An 18758-nucleotide genomic window follows, 5' to 3' on the forward strand; every position below is an offset into this window, starting at 1 on the left:
CCGCCAAAATGCCCACGCCGTCACCTCCGGTGACTACAGATCGCAAAACTCATCCAGCTAAGCGCGCGGACGTGCGGAACCCCTTACATGTCTCCTCTAGCAACGAATGGCCCGCAACATCGTGCCGGGGAACGACCGGAAGCTCCACGTTGCATCCCCTATTTCCGTCCGTCGTGCATGCAGGAAGATCAGTTCTTGTTGAAAAACACGTCAGTCCAAACTGTGAACCACGTCAGTTCAAAAAGGGTAACAGAATACGCGTAATAGAATAGCCCAGATGTATATATATATATATATATATAGGACTACTCTTCTGTACTCCTGGGAGTATGTACTCCCATCCTCAATATACCTCATATACGCATTAATTATACCTCTTTATCATTCTCAATATACTTCATTAAATATTCTAAGATACCCCAATACGAGTTTTGTTGAAAAAATATCATCTGCGACGTACTTTTTGTAATATAGCTTTTTCACGTACAAACACGTCAGTATATACGTAAACATTTAAAAATATGTAGACTCACATAATTTTTTTTATGAAACCCATTTTGGGGTATCTAATAATTCCTAGTGAAGTATATTAAAAATAATAAAGAGGTATAAAAGATTCATCTATGCGGTATATTAGGAGTGGGAGTACGTACTCTCAGGAGTACACAACCATTTTCTTATATATATATATATATATATATATATGTATATATGTATATATATGTATAAACCTTATTCAAGATTTTTTTTCTCCCTTCACACTGGATACTCATAGAGCATTCTTTGTTTGAGGTAAAGTTCAAACATGTGTCATATGAAGAGTGGTAGAAAATATGGTTTATTTCAGTCTGTAGTTTTTAATATATCTATCTAACATCAAATTAAACGATAGAGTATCTCATACAATACTTAAATATATTTTACCCTCTAAAAATTTAAAGCTTAAGGAATCTGGTTGATGTCCCTGTTTGATATACTTGACGATCTTCTTTTCCAACCCCTAGCACAAAAAGAATGATATTCCAACCACCACACGAAAATCATTGATATTCGTTCAATTATTTTCCTTGCGGGTTTAAGTTCATTGATATTTTTTGATGCGTGACAATTTATTTATATTTTATTTCTTGCGTGACAAATAGGTGATTTATACGTTTAGTCAATAACCTTGGTGATGATGACATGTAGGTGTCAATATGGAGAGACTTATGCACGTCCGTCTTATTTGTTTCCGCAAAAAGAAAAACAGGTCTTCTTTTTGTACGTGAGGATTGAAAAAAATTCAATTAGACATAGGCTTTTGTTTTTGACGTGAGGCATCTGGACTTCATAATTTTTTTCTTTCTTCAAGCGGACATGCACGTGGGTTCTGTATAGATGGAAACTGAGGTGTGCGCTCATTTTTTAGCGTGAGGAAAAGGCACATGTTTCATATGGACCTTTTTTTTCCTTTTTTCAAAAGGGTGAAGGCATCTGATTTATTGAAACTTCGACGTAGTTGACCATGGCGTGATTTTTATAACGTGAGGACTCCTTTTTTTTACCAGATTTACTTTTTTAATAATAAGGCAGGGTCTATCCTTTTTGTTTGTACAGGTTTGAATCTTTACGTACATAGGTGAACATGGCATGATTTTTATAGCGTGCGGACTCCTTTTCTACCACTCTTCATATACCTAAATGACGTGACAAAGAATGCACAAGCCTCTGTTGTCCAGATCGATCCTGTGGGGGGCTACCTGAGAGCTCGGGTCACTATTGACGTGACAAAGCCCCTTCGAAGATGGATCTTAATTGAATCGGCCAAGAGAAACAAGACTGACTGCTATGCCATTATGTATGAGTGCATCCCGCACTTCTGTTTCTCTTGTGGCCGCTTGGGTCATTCGGATCTGTTTTGCCCTAAACCTGGAACAAGGGATGAGAAAGGAGACCTGCCCTTCAAACCCAGCCTACGGGCGCCGGAGGACAAGCAGAAAACCAATTCTGGGGAGTCTTCGTTCAGGAAGAAAAGCGAGCCACAACCGAGTAAAGAGAATCACATTCTTCCAGCTCCAAGCAGAATACGGGTACTGAGGTCACCTCTCGTGTCAAAGCCAATGCACCAATTAAACGCAAGGGCGGACCTCAGATTACAAAAGTCTACCGCAAGGTTGTCTCGGCCCCATTGGCCATTACGGAACAGGGGGAGATGCAGACGGGAGGGGAGACTGAACAGGTGGCTTTGGTCATCTCAGAGCAGCAAGTTGGAGATCTAGGGGACACTTTCCAGGAGAGGGAACCTAAGAAGAAGAGACCAACACCACCATCGTCAGAAACAATGGCAGAGGCTGCGCGACAGCCCTGCCCGAGCTAATGAGTGCTCTCAGCTGGAACTGCCGAGGGCTTGGGAACCCTTGGTCAGTTCGAGAGCTTCGCAAAGTTGTGAAGCAAGAAGCTCCCGCCCTTTTGTTTGTCATGGAAACCAAAATTAAGGGCAAGTGTGTGGAAGATTTGAAGTTCACTTTGGGCTTTTCAAGGTGTTTTGCTGTCGATAGCGACGGATTGAGTGGAGGAATCGGTCTCTTTTGCACAAAGGAGGTTGCGGTTTCTCTGCAAAGTTTCAGTTTATCTCATATTGACATCAAAGTCGAGAAAGATAATAAGAGTTGGCGCTTCATAGGGTTCTATGGGGAGCCCAGAGTGGCCAATAGATATCTTAGCTGGCAGCTTTTACGTACTTTATTTGCTGTTCAACATGAAGCCTGGATTTCCATGGGTGATTTTAACGAGATGCTTCATGGGACGAGCATTTTGGAACCACTGCGAGACCGGAGAGGCAAATGCGTGCTTTCCGGGAAGCAACGGCAGACTGTGCACTCCTTGATGTGGGGTGGCGGGGTGTTCCCTTTACATGGGATAATAGGCAGCAGGGGGATGCAAACATGAAGGCAAGACTGGACCGTGCTCTGGTCAACTCCTTGTTCCTCGATCTGTTTGAGTTTACAAGTGTCAAACACTTGAGCAGTGTGGAATCGGATCATTGCTATGTACTAGCCAATCTTAAAGCGACAGCGGCGACCGGCTGGACTAGAGCCCGGCGCTCGTTCCGCTATGAAAACATATGGCGGTCATTCAGAGTACGATGACGTGGTGCGTGCGATGTGGTGTACGGGCTCTGGCCAAAGGGGTCTCCAAGGTGTGATTGAGGCTCTAACTGTGGTTCAGTCTCAATTGGGCGATTGGGGGCAACGTGAGTTTGGGAATATGCAGAAGAAAGTCCGTCGGCTCCAAAACCGGCTGGACAGACTACGGTGCGCCTCACTGGGTCGAGGCCCAAATGAGGAGGAAGTGAGCATAGCAAAGCAATTGCGGGAGGCCTTGCGACAAGAAGAAACATGGCTCAAGCAACGTTCTCGTGTGTCGTGGTTACGTGAAGGACACCGGAATACCAGTTACTTCCAAGACCAGGCAACACAAATGAAACGTATTAACAGGATTACCTCGTTGGAGGCGGATGACGGAAGTGTACGTACCGATCCAGCGGAGGTGAAGGCGGAGATCTTTGGCTTCTATCAGGCGCTATATCTCTCATAAGGTTATGCGCCTATGGATGAGTTACTGGACTGCGTTCAACCTCGAGTGTCAGAGGCAATGAATCATGCTTTGCAGAAGGAATATGTGGCCGCCGAGGTAAAGGAAGCGCTTTTCCAAATGGCACCGTCCAAGGCTCCGGGAGTGGACGGATTCACGGCGGGCTTCTACCAACGACATTGGGACGTCCTTGGCGATGACATTACCCAAGCAGTTCTGGGATTTCTAAATGGTGGTGAGCTATCGTTGGGACTTAATGACACAGCTATTACACTGATTCTGAAAGTCCGCAATCCGCAGAAGATTTCACAATATAGAACAATTGCTCTCTGCCCCGTGCTTTATAAGATTGCTGTCAAGGTTGTGGCTAACAGGCTACGGCTTATTCTCGATGATGTTATAGGGGAGGAGTAAAGTGCTTTCGTACCGGGCCGTCTAATTACGGACAACGTACTGGTAGCGTATGAAAGTGTCCATGCCATCCGCAGAAGGAAGAAGGGCAGAAATGCAAGCTGTGCGATCAAGCTGGACATGTTGAAAGTTATGACAGGGTGGAGTGGCACTATCTCGAAGCAATGTTGTTTAAACTGGGCTTCGGCGATCGTTTTATTAGACTCATCATGAAATGTGTCACCTCTGTCCGGTTCACGATCAAGGTGAATGGGGAGCTCCTACCGTTTTTTGATCCCACGAGGGGTCTCCGTCAGGGCTGCCCCATGTCCCCATACCTCTTCCTTATCTGTGCATAAGGCCTTACTTCCCTCTTAAACAACTATGGCGGTGGATATATCGATAGAGGTGTTCGGGTAAGCACACATGCACCTTGGGTTAATCACCTTTTATTTGCTGACGATAGTCTTATTTTCCTCAGTGCAAATACCCAAAGTGCAGACAGGCTCAATGAAATTCTTCAGATTTATGCCGAGTGCTCGGGCCAGGCAGTTAACCGAGAAAAGAGTTCTATCTTCTTCAGTGCAAACACATGACAGCCCACCAGAGAGATCCTCAAAAATTCTCTCGGAATAACGATGGAAGCATTCTCCGAACGCTATCTAGGGCTGCCCACTGCCATCGGAAGAATTACTAGCGGCACTTTTAACCATGTTGGTGATCATGTGCGCAATAAGATAGGTGGATGGTCGGAAAGGAACCTTGCGTGTGCAGGGAGGGAGGTCCTCATAAAAACAAGTGCACAGGCCATACCAACCTATAGCATGAGCTGCTTTCTGTTGACAAAGAAAGTGTGCAAGAGTTTCACGTCCCCATGGCTAAATATTGGTGGGGCAGCTCCCTCGATAAACGATCTCTGCATTGGATGTCATGGGACAAGCTGACTGTACCAAAGGTAAAGGGCGGCATGGGTTTCCGAGACCCTGAAGTGTTCAACCTCGCGATGCTCGGTAAGCAGGGCTGGCGACTTTTGACAAATCCGGACTCCATGTGTGCCCGGGTATTAAAAGGCAGATATTTCCCTCAGACAGATTTCTTACACGCCACGGCGCCGGCCTGGGCTTATGCCACATGGAAGGCCGTAGTGGCTGGCAGGAAGGCGCTGGAAGAAGGTTTGATTCATAGGGTCGGCGACAGCACTATGATCTCAATTTGGACAGACCCAGATACCAAATACCACTTCCTTTAAACCCAGCAGTCGCATTGGAGATGCCCCGCTAACAACAGTCTCAGAACTAATTGATAGTTACACCGGAAGGTGGAACATGGATCTAATCTGCCAAAATTTTACTCCCACTGATGCGGCAGCAATACTTAACATTCCTTTACGGGTGACAGGTGGTGAGGACACTTTGGCATGGGCTTTGGAAAGGTCAGGACACTATACTGTAAAATCGGCGTACCGCTCTCTCATAACTCGCAACGAGCATCGTTCTCCAGAGGAAGGGACGGTAACGGGGCATCACCGAACAACAAACAGCTGTGGACTGCACTTTGGAAGCTAAATGTGCTACCAAAGATTAGAGTATTCTGGTGGCGAGCTCTGCGAGGGATCCTACCGGACTTTGCGACTCTACATCATCGGCACATCAAAACGACGGGCCGTTGTGACATCTGTCAAGCTACAGATGAAGATTTGAAGCATGCATTGACGACATGCACGCATGCAAGTATGTTCTGGGTAGGAGCTAGAGACTGCTTTGGCTTAGCTCTACTGCGGCTCCACCAAGACACCTGGGCTCGCGACATCACTCTAGATAAGGAGCTCTCTGATGATGCGTGGAGCAAAATTAACACCATCATGCACTCCATTTGGACTTCGAGGAACAAGTGGACACATGAGCAGTAGGGTTTCGATCCAACGATGGCCATGAGGTGGGTACAGGAGACGATGGCTATTATTGACATACACTAGTAGAAAAGGGGGCAACGGTCCAGGCCGGGTCAGCCCATTAGTCATGGTTCAGTCTAGAACCGGGACCCATGGGGGCATTGGACCCGGTTCGTCAGCCTAGGGGGCCGGCCGGGCCACGTGGTCCATTGGTCCCGATTCGTCTGGACCTTTTGGTCCCGGTTGGTGCCACCAGCCGGGACCAATGGCCTCGCTCCTGGCCCACCGCCATTGGTCCCGGTTGGTGGCTTGAACCGGGACCAAAGGCTCCCCTTTAGTCCCTATTCATGCCACCAACCGGGACCAATGAGGTGCCTATATATACCCCCTCGCGTAAGAGCAGAGCACACTGCTCTGTTTTTTTCTGGCCGAGGGGGAGAGGGCTTGGTGGTGCTCTAGCTCACCTCCTATGCACACAAGGTGTTCGATGGAATGCCTGAGCCACACTACTTAAGCTTTCTCCTCTCCAAGCTCGACCTTCAAGCTCAATTTTCCTCAATATTTGTCTAGGTTTAGCGGTCTGTCACGCCCCGTCCCCGTCTTCACCGCCGTCGATCACCTGCGCCGAGCTCATCGCCGGCACCACCGTGGTGAGCCTCTTGTTCTTATCTTCTTTTTGAAAAGAAAAACTATTCTTACTTGTATGTTTACATAGATACTTGTATTATTTTCTTACTTTTATTATTGCATCTTATATAGTGCGTTGGTTTTGGTATCCTCCCCCGTCGGCACTCGTACTGTCTATGATTTGGATGTGGTATATATATTATCTTTATAACTGTTGGTTCATTTATTGTTTATGAAAATTATGCCAACCAACGTGACATAGATTTTATTTATGTAGGATCTATGTGAATCGGAAATTCCAACCGACCCTATTGTCGAGAGGATAAATTTAGTTGAAGAAGAGAACAATTTGTTGAAGGAAAAAATAAAAAAAAATGAGGAGGAGAAGATGATATTGGAGTTGCATGTTGCGGATGTCGTCGATGATCACAAGATCAAGATGGATGCAATGCGCTTGAAGATTAGAAAGATTAGAAAATATGCCATTCATACCGAGGCTTGGTATCATTATGCCATTGGATCAATTGTTACCTTGGTTGCGATTATGATCGCATTTGTTTTCGCATTGAAATGTTTTACATAGTTTCAATGTATGGTTTAATTAATTAGATGCTCTGGAGAGTTATATGTTGTTAGATGAGAACTATGTATGTACTTTGGTTTTAATGTGATGATAAACTTCTATTAATTTGGACACTTAATTATATATAACGCATGCAGATGAACCGACAATGGATGTACGGTGACAGACACACCTCCGAGTACATTAAGGGCGTGCATGAGTTTCTCGATGCGGCTGAGGCAAACAAGCAAAATGGTTTTATGTGTTGTCCATGCACTAAATGTGGGAATACGAGGTCTTACTCTAACCGGAAAATCCTTCACTCCCACCTGCTTTACAAGGGTTTCATGCCACACTATAATGTTTGGACGAGGCACGGAGAAATAGGGGTTATGATGGAAGACAGCGAGAAGAAGAGTACGATGACAACTATGTGCCCCCTGAATACAGTGATGCTGCAACGGGGGGAGCTGGTGAAGATCAAGCGGAACCAGACGATGTGCCCAATGATGCTGCAACGGGTGAAGCTGCTGAAGATCAAGAGGAACCAAACGATGTGCCCGATGATGATGATCTCCGCCGGGTCATTGTCGATGCAAGGACGCAATGCGAAAGTCAAAAGGAGAAGCTGAAGTTCGATCGCATGTTAGAGGATCACAAAAAAGGGTTGTACCCCAATTGCGAAGATGGCAACACAAAGCTCGGTACCGTACTGGAATTGTTGCAGTGGAAGGCAGAGAATGCTGTGGCTGACAAAGGATTTGAGAAGCTACTGAAAATATTGAAGAAGAAGCTTCCAAAGGATAACGAATTGCCCGACAGTACATACGCAGCAAAGAAGGTCGTATGCCCTCTAGGATTGGAGGTGGAGAAGATACATGGATGCCCTAATGACTGCATCCTCTACCGCGGTGCATACAAGGATCTGAACGCATGCCCGGTATGCGGTGCATTACGATATAAGATCAGACGAGATGACCCTGGTGATGTTGACGGCGAGCCCCCCAGGAAGAGGGTTCCTGCGAAGGTGATGTGGTATGCTCCTATAATACCACGGTTGAAACGTCTGTTCAGAAATGAAGAGCATGCCAAGTTGATGCGATGGCACAGTGAGGACCGGAAGAAAGACGGGAAGTTGAGAGCACCCGCTGACGGGTCACAGTGGAGAAAAATCGAGAGAAAGTACTGGGATGAGTTTGCAAAGGACCCAAGGAATGTATGGTTTGCTTTAAGTGCGGATGGCATTAATCCTTTCGGGGAGCAGAGCAGCAATCACAACACCTGGCCCGTGACTCTATGTATGTATAACATTCCTCCTTGGATGTGCATGAAGCGGAAGTTATTATGATGCCAGTTCTCATCCAAGGCCCTAAGCAACCCGGCAACGACATTGATGTGTACCTAAGGCCATTAGTTGAAGAACTTTTATAGCTGTGGAATGGAAACGGTGTACGTACGTGGGATGAGCACAAACAGGAGGAATTTAACCAAAAGGCATTGCTGTTCGTGACCATCAACGATTGGCCCGTTCTCAGTAACCTTTCAGGACAGACAAACAAAGGATACCACGCATGCACGCACTGTTTAGATGACACTGAAAGTATATACATGGACAAATGCAGGAAGAATGTGTACCTGGGCCATCGTCGATTTCTTCCGACCAACCATCAATGTCGAAAGAAAGGCAAGCATTTCAAAGGCGAGGCAGATCACCAGAAGAAGCCCGCCATGCGTACCGGTGATCACGTACTTGCTATGGTCAATGATTTACACGTAATCTTTGGAAAGGGTCCCGGCGGACTAGCTGTTCCGAATGACGCTGAGGGACACGCACCCATGTGGAAGAAGAAATCTATATTTTGGGACCTACCCTACTGGAAAGACCTAGAGGTCCGCTCTTCAATCGACGTGATGCACGTGACGAAGAACCTTTGCATGAACCTGCTAGGCTTCTTGGGCGTGTATGGGAAGACAAAAGATACACCTGAGGCATGGGAGGACCTGCAACGTTTGCATGAAAAAGACGGCATGCCTTCGAAGCAGTATAAAGGTCCTGCCAGCTACGCTCTTACGAAAGAAGAGAAAGAAATCTTATTTGAATGCCTGCTCAGTATGAAGGTCACGACTGGCTTCTCATCGAATATAAAGGGAATAATAAATATGACAGAGAAAAAGATTCAGAACCTAAAGTCTCATGACTGCCACGTGATTATGACGCAACTGCTTCCGGTTGCATTGAGGGGGCTTCTACCGAAAAACGTCCGATTAGCCATTGTGAAGCTATGTCCATTCCTCAATGCAATCTCTCAGAAGGTGATCGATCCAGAAATCGTACCAAGGCTAAGGAGTGATGTGGCGCAATGTCTTGTCAGTTTCGAGCTGGTGTTCCCACCATCCTTCTTCAATATCATGACGCACGTCCTGGTTCATCTAGTCGACGAGATTGTCATCCTGGGGCCCGTATTTCTACACAATATGTTCCCCTTTGAGAGGTTCATGGGAGTCCTAAAGAAATATGTCCGTAACCACGCTAGGCTAGAAGGAAGCGTCTCCATGGGCCATCAAACAGAGGATGTTATTGGGTTTTGTGTTGACTTCATTCCTGGCCTTAAGAAGATATGTCTCCCTAAATCACGGTATGAGGGGAGACTGACTAGAAAAGGCACTCTTGGAAGTGACTCAATAATTTGCAGGGACGGATATTCTTGGTCTCAAGCACACTACAGAGTTCTACAGAACTCTACATTGGTGACCCCGTATGTCGATGAACACAAGAACAGTCTGCGCTCCAAACACCCAGAGCAGTGCGACGACTGGATTACATGTGAACACATCAGGACTTTCAGCAGTTGGTTATAAACACGTCTCAGAGGTGACAACACTGTTTGTGATAAGCTGTACTTGTTGTCCAGGGGACCATCTTTGGCTGTATTGACTTACAAAGGATACAAGATAAATGAGAATACATTTTACACGATCGCCCAAGATCAAAAGAGCACCAACCAAAACAGCGGTGTCCACTTTGATGCAGCAACCGAGAGCGGAAAGGACACATATTATGGTTACATAGTGGACATATGGGAACTTGACTACGGACATGATTTTAAGGTCCCTTTGTTTAAGTGCAAATTGGTCAATCTGTCAGGAGGCGGGGTACAGGTAGACCCACAGTATGGAATGACAACAATGGATCTGAAAAATCTTGGGTACACTGATGAACCGTTCGTCCTAGCCAATGATGTGGCACAGGTTATCTATGTGAAGGACATGTCTACCAAACCGAGAAAAAGAAAAGATAAGGAAGCGAATACATCATACAATGAGCCAAAGCGCCACATAGTTCTTTTAGGAAAAAGGGATATCCTAGGAGTGGAGGGCAAGACAGACATGTCTGAAGATTATGAAAAGTTTCATGAAATTCCTCCCTTCAATGTCAAGGCTGACCCAAGCATCCTGATAAACGATGAAGATTATCCATGGTTACGGCGCAATAAGAAAATGGCACAAGCGAAGAAAAAGTGAAGACTTTCTCCCGCAACTATTATGATGATACCATGCCAACTTTGTAACACACGAGTATGCTATGCCAACTTTTTTAGAGTTCATTTGAAAACTATGAATTTAGGTCGAATTTTCTCTATAGGTGCATCTATGTTCATTTTTTTAGTAAAGTTTCACAAACTTGTGATTCACACAAATTTCAAAAAATTCAAATTTTAACTATTCAAGTTTGAAAACTAATGGCACTAACAGAAAGTTTATAATTTTTTTAAAACTAATGGCATTAACAGAAAGTTTATAATTTTGCTGACCTAAAAGCAAAAAGAATTAAAAAATAAAGCAAAAAACAAAACAAAATAAATAATACAGAAAACAAAACAAAAAAACTGAAAAAATAAAATAAAAATAGCAACAATAAGTATTTTGTTGTAAGTAGAAACAAAATAAAATAAATAAAGCAACAAAGAAAACAAAAAAACTAAAAAAGTGTTTTCAAATTTGAAAACTAATGGCACTAATAGAAAGTTTATAATTTTTCTAAAACTAAAAGCAAAAAGAATTAAAAAATAAAGCAAAAAACAAAAGAAAATAAATAATGCAGAAAACAAAACAAAAAAACTGGAAAAAATAGGCACTAAAAGCAAAAAAAAAGTGTTTTCAAATTTGAAACTAATGGCACTAACAGAAAGTTTATAATTTTTGTGACCTAAAATAAAAAAGAAATCACTAAAAAACTATAAGTATTTTGTTCTAAGTAGAAATGTAAAAATAAATAGCAAAAAAGAAAAAAAATGCCTATAATATTTTCTATGACTAACTAAACTTACCAAATTGAGTATAATGATAAAACACAATAATATTAAATAGCAGGAAAAAGAATGACTCAAAAATCAATTTTTATAGTAAAGTTATTCATAAACTAGTGATTGACACAAATTTTGAAAAATTCAAATTTAAACTATTCAAAATTTAAAACTAATGGCACTAACAGAAAGTTTATAATTTTTGTGACCTAAAAGAAAAAAAATCACAAAAAAACTATAAGTATTTAGTTCTAAGTAGAAATGAAAAAATAAATAGTAAAAAAATGCCACCTACTGGGCCACCACGGCCTGAATACAACTAGAAGCCCATCCATGGGCCAGGATTCAGGCCTGCAGAAGGCCCGGCAGGCCCACAGGCATAGCAGTGTGAGATTAGGCCCAGAGGCCTGCAGTTATGAGGAGTTCGATCGAGATGGCGGGGAAGCGCTTATAAACAGGTGCGGCCGCTCCTCAGCTAGCAAGGTGGGAGAAAACATCCCACCGCACCCCTTTGGCAGGCGCAGGCCATTGGTCCCGGTTGGTGGCACCAACCGGGACTAAAGGGGGCATTGGTCACGGTTTGTGCCACGAACCGTGACCAATGCCCCGTCTATATAAGCCACCCTTGTGAAAAAATTGGTTCAGTTCGATCCCGCCCCGACGACGCCGCCAGGCTGCCCCTCTGCGCCTCGCCGTCGCCGTCGTCGCCCCTGCCTCCAACGCTGTCCTGCGCCGCCCAGACGCCGTCGCCACCCCGCGCCGCCCTGGCTCCGTCGCCGTGCGCCACCCCGCGCCGTCGCAGTCACCTCCCTGCGCCGCCCCGCGTCGCGCCCCGACGCCGTCGCCGCCCCGCGTCGCCGCCCCGCACCGCCGTCGCCTCTCGCTTTGGTCAGGGCCGGCACCGCCCCCCTCTTCCCCCCTGTTTTTTTGCAAATACATATATGTTTTTTCCTGATTATATGTATATGTATAGTATATGTATGTGTGTATATGTATGCAAAAGATAGATTAACAGAAAAATAGGATTTTTTTCTGTTCACATATTTTTTGGGTGATATTGATTATTGTTAATATGCAAATGTTTGTATATTCATATGAACAATGAACACGAGGGGAGGGGTCGATATATATACCCCCTCCCCGATGATATTATTTTCCCGCATGTACGTATGTCGTGTCGATATGAACTCCTAATAATTGCAACACATGGGGTGGGGTCGATATACCCCCTCCCGATAACTTCAACACGTGGGGGGGTCAATATACCCCCTCCCGATAACTTCAACACGAGGGGGGGGGGTCGAACATGAGAGGAAGAAGAGGATACAAAAAGAAGAGGAAGAAGAAAAAAAGAGGAGAAGAAAGAATAGAGGAGAAGAACTCCTCTATTCTTTCTTCTCCTCTTTTTTTTCTCCGTCGGTGTCGAACACTACATCCACGTCCCACAAGTGACACAGGCTTCGACGCCCACGTCACTTGTGGGACGTGGATGTCGTGTCTGACACCGACGGCCACATGTATCTCACACCCATGATTCTTGCTATTTAGGGTTTCCTCTAGCGCTCGGCGACCCTCGACGACCCTCGTTCCCGATAAAAAAAAGAGGAAGAAGAAAAAAAAGAGGAAAAGAAAGAATAGAGGAGTCTTACTCCTCTATTCTTTCTTCTCCTCTTTTTTTTCTTCTTTTTTATCCTTGAAGCGTTGTCGAGGCCACCCCAAACCCTAGAGAAGCAGCGTCGAGGCCACCCCAAACCCTAGAGAAGCAGCGTCGAGGCCACTAATTAATATTAGTTCTACGTTTGCCACTAATATATCCATCTGTCATGTTTGAATAATAATTGCCATGTTGTAAATATTTGTAGAAACTATGGACACCGCCCGAGACGAAGTACAAGAAGAGTTGTTGGGGGACATAATCGCATGAGGAAGTGATGCCGTCTGCTCGTTGTTTCTCAACGACACCAATGGTCTGGAAGCAGCTGGCTATGATTATGATGGCTCCAGTGACCTAATGCCGGTGCAAGAAGGAGACCGTGAGGACGGCTCTAGTGACCCAATGCCGGTACAAGAAGGAGACCATGATGACGTCTCCGGTGACCGAACCGAGTCCGGCCAGGTATATATATTAGTTAAGCTTCTGCTGACTAGCTAATTGATGCATTCATTGTTTTGGTATGTACACATATTAATTAAGTCTTTGTTCTTTTTTCTAGCCCTCCGGATCGAGCACAACTTCGGTAAAGAGACGAGGCCCGAAGAAAAAGTTGAGCTCAGATGAAAAGTTTGAGATCATAGCAATCGCGCCCGACGGCCAACCGATTGAACCCCTCCGGACAAAGAGCGCATTTGTTGCTCAGTGCGGGGTTTTGGTTAGGGACAAGATCCCGATCAGCATCCAGCAATGGTTAAAGCCGGCTACAGAAGACCCTGAGGTGTCTTATGTCAATGATATGCAGAAAAATGATCTTTGGACTGAGCTGAAGTCAAATTTCACCCTACCGCCAGAGGATGATCCAGAGAAGCCAGTTAAAGAGCAATTAATCAAGTCTTTTGCTCTTAAGAGGATGGCAGAATATTCAAGAGGTGGAAGAAAGAGCTGAATAAGTTTGTCGAAAATAAAGAGACACCAGAATTCAAGGGCAGATATGAGAAGATCAGAGATCACTAGCCCGCATTTGTGGCCCACAAGACATCGGAAAAGAGTAAGAAGATGTCGGCGACAAACAAGCAAAATGCTGCGAAGAAGAAGCATCACCATCGCACGGGGTCAGGTGGCTACCTCGTAGCCCGGCCTAAGTGGGCCAAGACTGAGAATGATCTGGTTGATAAAGGGATCGAACCAGAGACAATTAACTAGCCAGACCATTGCCGGACTTGGTTCTTCGGGGCTGGCGGAACCTTGGACCCTGTATCAGGGAAGTGCATTTTGACGAACGATCAAATGGACATACCAGTCAAGAAGCTTCAGCAGTATATCGAAGCAGCGCAGCAAGGGACGTTCGTTCCAGACAGAGAGAACGACGAGCTCACAATGGCCCTCGGGAATCCTGAGCACCCTGGACGGACACGAGGCATGCCAGGCTCCATTCCATGGAATGTTGGGTTTCCGGACGCAGGCGGTTACAAATGCCACTAGAGGAGGAAGAAAGTGAAGCAGACCCAACTGCAGGTGCTGCACGCTAGGGTACAAGCGATAGAGGAACGAGAAGCAAATCGCAGCAAACGAACTGCCGAAGTTTCCCCCGAAGCTACCCCGCCATCTCAGCGGAGAAGCAGCGTGGCTTCCACCGAGCTGCTTCAGCTGGAGCATGTCTTGACGGCTCCTGCCAGCTATCCCGTGGATGCTATCACGGAGTCTCAAAATTGCCACCTTATGACGCAATGGATTAATATGAAGGTTAATGCGGCTGTTGGCTCTGTTTTTCCTACTGAACCCGGCGCAACTTTTCACTGCCGGCCGATTCCAGAAGGATATGCTAGGGTGATGGTGGATGAAATAACGGAGGGATTTGAGGACCTCCAGCTTGACCACCCTACTGGTAAAGGGGAGACTCAGCTGGGTTCTGCTCTGAAGACTCCATGCCTATGGCGGAAGGAGCGCATCAACCTTCCGAACTGGACGCCTCGCCTCCTCCTCCACCTCCGGTGAATCAGGTCACTCCGCCTCCTCCACCGCCTCCTCCTCCGGCGAGCGACGATCAGGGCACTCGGTCGGCTCCTTCTCCGGCGTGTGGCGGCACTCCGCCTCCTTCTCCGTCTGCGCCGGCGCGCCCGAGCAGCCAGCCTCCTCCTTCTCCGCCTCGTCAGCAAGGGCGGAAGAGACCTGCCGCCGCTCCGGCTGCTCCGGCGTGTCGTAGTCCTTCTCCTCCGCCTCGTAAGCAAGTAAAGAAGACAACCGCTCCGTCTGCCGGTGTCTAGCAGTACAGCCAGAGGTGGGAGGACATACAGGTTTGTTCCTTCTCTGAAGACTCCAGAGAAGTTACCATACGAGAGGACCCCGGAGGAGAACGCCAAGATCGCGCGAGAAGAAGTGAGGAACTTCTTTGAAGGGGTGAAAGCAAAGAAACATCCACCTCCGGAGGAGAAGGTAGATCCGGTGAAAGCGAAGCGCACTCTGGCTGCCCTGACAAAACCACCCAAGTCTCCGCCGAAAGGAAACTATGAGCGCATTATTGGAAAGGAATTTGCCGAAGCGGAGCAGTCGGGAAGTACTGTCAGTGATCAAAGGCTGAAAGAACGACGAGCTGGGAAACAAATTGCCCAGCTCGGCGAACAAGCGAAGCAATCGTGGCCCCCGCTCAAGGTGCCTAGCGACATCGTCGCTAATGATCCGAGGATGGTGCCCGGTTATAGCAATCTTGGAGATTACCTGCCCGACGATGTACATTATGATTTCATGGAGGTGCAGATACAAAGATACGAGTACGGGAAGCCTCTCGTCAAAGATGAAAGATCTCTATCAATGATGATGCGAAGATTGCATGATTGGTACTTGAAAATCTGCAGAGAGTCTGGGGGGAGGAGTACTTTGTATGTGCGAGTTAAAAAGGAGCATGACCTCATTGGAATTGAACTGTTGCCTGTTCCATTTGAGGAGTTCTTTCAGTTTTTCAATCAATTGTCCCTTGATAAAGCAACGGTCACCTGCTACTATCTGTAAGTAGTACTACTTCTGTCATTAAGTCTCTCTATATAGCCCAGCTCTTTCATTGCATGTATTTATAATTATCCTCACTATATTATGCAGATTGAAGATCGTCGAATTGAAGAAAAGACAAATTGGTGATATTGGGTTCATTAACACAAATCTCATAGATGCAACTCAGCTTAAATTTCATGCCGCAGATACCGAGGCCAACTTGCTACGATCATTGGTAATAAATGAAAACAAAGATATAATACTCTTTCCTTACAACTTCAAGTGAGTGTTACTGTCTTGTGCATATTCGGTTTCCCTTATATATTAGTCAATGTTATAGTAATGTAATTGATGAGTTATGCATGCGTGTGCAGTTTCCACTATATTCTCCTAGAGATTAAGCTTGAGCAGGGACTAGTAACCGTCTTAGACTCAAGACGAAAAGATCCCCAGGACTATGCGGACATGACTCAAATGCTCGAGAAGTAAGTTAAATCGATCATTATCCACCATATCAGCAACTTTGTTCATTTCCTGATATATCAAGTAATTGTTTTCTTTGTCTGGCAGGGTTTGGAAAAAATTCACCAAAAAAGCTCCGGGACTCCCGAAGAAGCTGCAATTTAGACACCCGAAAGTAAGTACTATAGTAGCATGTTCCGCGCATCTCCTATTGATTCAAGCGCTAGTTTCATCAATACCATTTGGCAGTCTTGCTTATCAGTTTGATTGACCTCTATTTCTTGTAAAGTGGTTGTGGCAGGAACAAGGGAATGATTTCTGTGGATACTACGTTTGCGAGTCCATCCGCCACACGACCTGTGAGCGGGGCTACTCTGACGAACAATATGAAGTGCGCAAATAACAACATTCACAATTTTATTTTATTACCATCATTTGTGTTGAGTTTCATTCATATATATATATATATATGTATTGACCCCCTTCTTCAAATTAGATGTTTCGGAAGCGGGATGAACTCCTAGCACCAGCTCGCATGCGAGCAATTCAAGAGGAATTGGCGGCATTCTTTCTTGACCACGTGATCGCTGAAGACGGAGAATACTATGTGGACCATGAGTCCGTATGTTAGGAGATTATATTTGTAAGAGATAATTATTGTATATATGTAGCCGGTAGTGTCGGATAGATATACGAGAACTTGTTGTTCGACCAATCTCTCAGAGAAGGAAAGGTGGTCGATATCACTTCTCTCTATATGCATATATGTTCATGACGATCTTCTGTTTCCTTCGTTTTCTTACTAGCTAGCTAGCGCGTCTAGTCCTCTCTATACGTATGTATAGTACGCAGCGTCGACCAAGCACAGACATAAGAGAGGACACTTCTCTCTATTAATTATAGCTAGCTAACACAATATATGAAACACCTAAATTAACCCCCCCAAACCCCCAAACCCCCCCCCTTTCAAAAAAAAACCCCAGCCACAGAAATGCTGACGCGTGGATGCCTATTGGTCCCGGTTGGTGCCACCAACTGGGACCAAAGGCCCTCCTGCCTGGGCTCCGCGCACAGGCCACGTGAAGGCCCATCTGTCCCGGTTCTGGATTGAACCGGGACTAAAGGGACAGGGCATTAGTACCGACCCTTTCGTCCCTGTTCAGGAACCGGGACAAAAGGCCCTTACGAACCGGGACAATAGGCCCTTTTTCTACTAGTGATACCAGGCCGACACACTCGGACGGCAGGCCAGTGCTGCCCCCCCCCCCCCCCCCGAAGCGGGATGGATCACTATTAACACTGACGGGTCAGTGTTCGACGATCGGGCCAGCGGAGGGGCGGGGGGAGTTGCACGCTCCCATTTGTCTTTCCAAGGTGCCTGGTGCAAGCCTTTGCCGGGTGTCTCGGACCCTTTCATTGCCGAGCTCCTGGCTTTCAGGGAGGGGGTAATTTTTGCTCAGCTCCGAGGTTACTCACATCTGATAATGGAGGTTGACTGCCTTCACTTGGTTGATCTCTGGCACTCACGAGGCAATTCTAGATCGATTGCATCGCCTATCTTTAGAGAATTATTGGACATTGTACCACACTTTATTTCTTTTTCGGTTCGCCATGTCGGTAGGAACTTGAATGTACCAGCCCATCTTTGTGCTCAGTGTGCCTGTACGCTTGATGGGACGGACAGTTGGCTAGATGTTAGCCCAGATTTCCTACGTGCTAGCCTACGGGCAGACTGTAACCGACTACTGTTATTCTGAATAAAGTCCTAAATTCGATGCAAAAAAAAGAGGACTCCTTTTCTTTACCTGATTTACTTTTTAATAGTAAGGCAGGGTATATACATGGTACGTTTCCTTCCAAGTATAGTACGTATGGAATCTTGGCTGGTCGCATCTTACATTTAAATATACAGATTTCTAATGGGATTTATTTCAAGCATAAAGGCATTATTCCAGGACATTCGTACAAATCGATAAATTGTTGGGTTGCACTGCAACCACGGTCAAGGATTCATTCAAGCTCGATTAATATCAGTTCAAGATAACTAGTCGTCAACCCGTGCCAGTGCACGGGCTAGAATTTTCAAAACAAACATCTTTTAAATTACTCTATTGCACATTAAATATTGTTTCAATGACTATTTTGAAAACCTTGTAATCTTATTTGCCATATGGAAAAGGAGAAACGTATTCCTTAGGTTAATTCCTTGTCTTGTGCGCATTGTAATTGTGGAAAATCTATTGACAAAAGGTGGTAAATGAAATTAATAGCTTAGTGAAAAGAATGGCTAATAGGCCGTTCACACAGACA

Source organism: Triticum urartu, chromosome 3 (genome assembly GCF_003073215.2).
Source record: "Triticum urartu cultivar G1812 chromosome 3, Tu2.1, whole genome shotgun sequence".
NCBI lineage: Eukaryota > Viridiplantae > Streptophyta > Magnoliopsida > Poales > Poaceae > Triticum > Triticum urartu.